At 35.9% G+C, this 5,493-nt stretch overlaps 1 protein-coding gene across 1 annotated transcript in view; it reads left to right on the forward strand.

Annotated features, from left to right (window-relative positions):
- The window catches only part of LOC107617177 (disease resistance protein RLM3-like), a 15,893-nt gene that overhangs the window by 997 nt on the left and 9,403 nt on the right, over positions 1-5,493 (forward strand). The gene's annotated exons all lie outside the window — the stretch shown is intronic.

Here is a 5,493-nt window from a genome sequence, read left to right on the forward strand (position 1 = left end):
AAAAAATATTATAATCAATTAATTTTTATTAAAATTATTTAATATATTTAAATATTTATTATAAGATATAACGTCTTTATTATTTTAATTTTTTTAGTATATATAAATACTTTTTTATTATATTATATTATTTCAGTATTCAAACACAACTTGGATACATACAAATTTTTTTTCTATTGTTGTTATTTCTTTCCTTATTAATATGGTATAAGAGCTATGGTATTTTCTAAGGAGGATAGGTTGTTTTCTTCTCATGAAATTACCATATTTTTTACGCTTTTTCTTTTTGTCGTTTTTTCTTGTCTTTTGTCATTCCTTTGATATTTTTTTACCTTATCGATTAGTCTATCCTTTCTGTCTTGAGTCTTTCCGAGTCTAATAAATCAAACATCATTGTCATCCGTTACTTACTTTTCCATGGAGAAACCATATATTTTTTGTCACTTTCCGGCAGTTCATCATCCTCTAGCATTTTACCATCTCTTCGTAGTTTACCGCTTTTCGGCAGTTTTCGAGCAGTTCGCCATCCTTTCAGCAGTTTTTTCTGCGATTTCTTTGCGGCATTTTTGTCTGTACTTTCTTGCGGCAGCTTTGTCTGCACTTCCTTGCAACAGCTTTGTCTACGCTTTTTAATAAAACTATGAAAGAATAAGAAAATAAAAGATAAAGAAATTTTATTGTGCATGATATAGAGAACAATACTACCTATTTATACTAGACTGATTATGAATTTTAAAATAGCTCAAACAACCAAATTCTCTAGATAATTCTGTAAGAGAAAGATAAGCATAACAATTTTGTTTTTAGAAGAAAAAGATGAAATGGGAAGGATGATTTAATACGCTCCTGCAAGTTGGTGGATGGAAGATGTTAATAATTCACAACTTGGATAAGTTCTGATGAAATGGTTGAGGAAGACGTGTGCGGCATGGTGACGCAGAGGAAGATGCATGCTGCGGAGCTAGGGCTTCCGACGGCCAAAACAGAGAAGCATATATTGTGCTTGAGGAAGAGAAAGCAAGCAGCGATCTTCAGAGAGCGCATAGAGTGTGGTAAGAGCGATCTTCAGAAAGCGTGTAGAGCGCGGTAAGAGGAATCTTTAGAGGGCGCGTAGAGCGCGATAAGAGTGATCTTCAGAGGGCGCGTAGAGCGTAATAAAAGTGCAAACGGATGGAAGGAAGCGCAGACAGAACTGCCAAAAGGAAGCGGCGCGTGGCGACGAATTGCAGCTCCAACAGCGATAATTTTTGGTTCATTATACTCGAAAGGATAAGATGAAAAGAGTGAATTATTTGGTGAGATGAAAAAGATATCAAGTAAGCAACAAGAACAAAATTATTTTTCTCAGAAAAAAGTATGGTGATTTCTCACCGAAAAGATGATAGCATATATGTATGTCCTCCTCAAGGAGAATACCATGACTCTGATACCATAATAAAACTATGAAAGAATAAGAAAAAAAAAGATGAAGACTTTTATTGTATATGATATAAAGAACAATGCTAACTGTTTTATACTAAACTGATTATGGATTTTAAAATAACTAAAACAACTGAATTCTTTAGATAATTCTATTAGAGAAAGATAAACATAACAAACTTAAAAATAGATAAGCATAACAAATTTTGTTTCTAGAAGAAAATGGATAACATGGGAAGGATGCATGGTTTAATACTTTTCTTGCGGTAGTTTTGTCTGCACTTCCTTTTGGCAGCTTTGTCTGTGCTTTTCTTGCGGCAGTTCGTCTGCGCTTTCTTTGCAGCGGTTCCATGCTTTCTTGCAGTAGTTCAATCTGCACTCTTTTGTGGTAGTTCCGTCTGTGTTTTTTTGTGGCAGTTCCGTCTACGCTTCCTTCCGACAGTTCTGTCTGCACTCGTTCTATCAATTTATGTAGTTCTTTTCTTTATTTCATTGTTTTAAATAAGTTTCAAACTCAATTTATCTCTTAAGTTTAAGGAGGGATGTTAGAATATATTAAGATCAATTAGTTTTCATTAGAATTATTTACCATATCTGAATATTTATTATAGGATATTACGTCTTTGTTATTTCAATTCTCTTATCACTTATAAATATCTTTTTATATTATGTCATTCCATACAACTTGAATACACACAAATTTTTTTTCTATTACTCTCTCTATCCTTTCTAACACTAATATTTTATTTTTAAAATTATAAATAAATGATTATGATTATATAAATCAAATAAATTTTAAATAATATTACAAAAAGTTTGTTAGATTAAATTATACATCAGTGGAATGTTAGAATTCATCAATTATATCAATGAGAAATTCATCATCTTTAGAGATATAATATAAGTCTACAAAATTTACATCTAGTATAAATGAGTTCTCTCCTGATTTATTATAATTAGATTGTATAATTATTTTTTAGTCATCAATTCTCATTTGATATAAATTTAAAAGCCTAATAATCTTTATAAATATGAGACAATATTTATTCTTTAAATTAGCTTTTGAAACAGGTTAGACTTATTAAATTTTTAATATTAGTATCATTCTAAAATCATAAGAAAAGTAGACGATGATTTCTTCCAAACCCAAGCCAATTTTAAGGGTAATTTACCCTTGCTTAGATGTCATCATCACAGCCATTAATCAAAAAAAGTTTTCAAAGCTTCATTTAATTGAATCATTGGTTACAGTAAAAGCTTTTAATGAACCTATAACATAAACATACTACATTAGCTAATGTATATACATACTGTATAATGTATTGGGGAACATTTGCAATTATAATTTCTAATCTCTAATTTTTTTTAAATACCCTCCATCTCTTCTTGAAATTGAACATGCATGTCTGTGAAATAGGAAAATGAATTGCATCCATAGTACCCACTACCCAACCCTGTTTCATTTTTTCGCCTTCGTTGTATGTTATACCACAGATTAATCAACCCAGCATCCATTTAGCAAGCATGATCTCCTTCAAGTAACAGGAGCCAGAACTGGTACTCTGGTTCCGTCGGCTAGGCATCGACGTCAATTGAGGAGAGGGCGAATGCTAACCTGATGTGGCTCCAGTAGAGAAATTTGTAGCTGAACTTCTGCTTGTGACGAAACTGTGGTTGGTGGAAGCTGGTTTACCATCCCCATTTTTCAGCTGCCTTCTAATTTGGTACGGCGAATTAGGTAAGGTCACTTCTCTCTGGGAGTTTATTTTTTATCCGTTCAAGTTCAACCTTTGGTTGTCATCAAGGTATGTCCGATTAAGTTTTTGTGTTAATCCAGATTAGTTTAATTTTGATGATAGTCTATGCCTTTTCCATGGTTCTCTGTTTAGGGTGTTGGGTTGCTATTCTGGAATTTGGAAATTAAGTAAAATTATCCAGTTCTATGCTGTGGCTAGGTTTGGGGCATTGAAATTAAAACGTTATACTGGGGTCGTAAACAATTGGGTTAGTTTAGTTGGGTTTGGTTCGGGTAATTTTACATGCAGCTTAGGTTAGCTTCCTGTAGTTGCTACCATTGGTTCTGTTTATTCACATTTTTTGTCACCCGCTTGGATTTTGGCAGGGGTAAAATTATGTCCAGAAATGAGGATGATGTTAAGAATGATTCTGATAATGATTTGGGTGATGATTTCGATTATCAACCAAATGCAGAAGATGATGTTGAAGACGATTATGTGGATTCGCTGGATTCTACTAGCAAGAGTGAACAAGATTGTGGTGTAAAAAGAATAGCAGATTTAATGGTGGACGATATTTGGAACCTGGAGTTTAGGATAGAGGATGAGGCTTGCCAATTTTATAACGCTTATGCTTGTTGGCATGGATTTGTAATGAGGAAGGACGACGTAGTTAGGGATAATCAAGTTATAATCATTAGCAGGCAACTTGTTTGCAATAAGGAGGGCTGGAAGAATATGAGGTATCTTGATTTGGATGATAGATCAAGGGAGGTAAGGTCACTAACGCGAACCAAGTGTCCAGCTCGGCTTAGGGTAAAGCTTGACTACGGCTGCGGTAGATGGAAGGTATCATGGTTTGTGGAATCTCACAACCACGATCTGACGGCCCCCAATTTGCGCATCTGGTTCCGGCCAATCGTCGTCTCACTATTACTGATAAAGTCCAAGTAGAAAATCTTCATAATTTTGGTGTCAAGACGTGCCATATTATGGGATATATTGCGTTCCAGAAGGGTGGATATCATCATGCTGGCTTCACACACAAATATTTGTACAACCATATTGATCGTTATCGTCGGTCAAAAGTAAAAAACGGGGATGCCAATGCGGCAATAAACTATTTGATTGGCAAGTCAAACAACGATCCGCTGTTCTTTGGGAAGTATACGTTCACTAGTGACAAAAAGCTCGAGCATAAATTTTGGGCAGATGGCCAGTCAATTGTTGACTATCACTGCTTTGGAGATATTGTTGCCTTTGATTCAACGTACAAGAAGAATAAATACAACAAACCTTTGGTTATTTTCTCCGGATGCAATCATCATGGGAAGACTGTTATCTTCGGCTTCGACCTACTATCCGACGAAACCACAGAGACGTATAAGTGGTTGTTGGAAACGTTTGTTGAAGCTATGGGTGGGAAAAGTTCTAAAGCAGTAATAACTGAAGGAGACCTTGCCATGCGAGATGCAATCAAGAATGTTCTTCCTGATGCGACCCATCGGTTATGCGGATGGCATCTTCAGAAAAATGCATGTGAAAATATAAAGAATCCTAATTTCCTACGCGATTTTAAGGGTCTTATATACGACAACAACGACCACAGAGACTTTGATCGGAGATGGGCAGCCATTTTGGATAAGCACAACCTTGTTGGGAGTACCTGGATGGAAAAGACGTACGAAACTCGTGCGATGTGGTCCCATTGTTTCCTGCGGGATAAGTTTTTCGGTTACATAAGGACGACGTCACAGTGTGAAGGTATAAATTCTCTCATCAGATTTTATGTTAATCGCAAGAACACCCTCATTGACTTCATGCATAACCTGGATAGGGCCTTAAAAGAGTATAGAAACAATGAATTAATAGCTGACTTTAAGTCTCAGTGCTCTGAGTCAGTGATGATTACCTCGTTGAAGGTATATGAAAGATCTGCATCATGTTATTTTACTCGAAACATTTTCAAGGAAATTCGTAATGAGATTCAGAGGGCAGGGGCTTTGAATATCAAGGTACTAAGCACAACCTTGGACAAGGTAGAGTTCAGTGTGACTGCTCTCGGAGACCCAGCCAAAGATCAACGGGTGGAAGTCGATAGAAGTATGAATCTGTTCTCGTGCTTGTGCAAGCTATTTGAATCACGTGGTATTCCCTGTAGTCATGTTTTCTGTGCCATGAAGTTCGAAAACATCCTTGAGTTTCCAGATTCATTTAGGGGTGTCTGCGGATCGGATCGGATCGGATATGGCCAAAATTCCGATCCGATTCGCACTACAATCATCGGATCGGATCGGATCCAATATCCGCAGTTTTTAAGGTTGGATCCGATCCGATC

The sequence above is a fragment of the Arachis ipaensis genome, chromosome B09 (genome assembly GCF_000816755.2).
Source record: "Arachis ipaensis cultivar K30076 chromosome B09, Araip1.1, whole genome shotgun sequence".
NCBI classification, from domain to species: domain Eukaryota; kingdom Viridiplantae; phylum Streptophyta; class Magnoliopsida; order Fabales; family Fabaceae; genus Arachis; species Arachis ipaensis.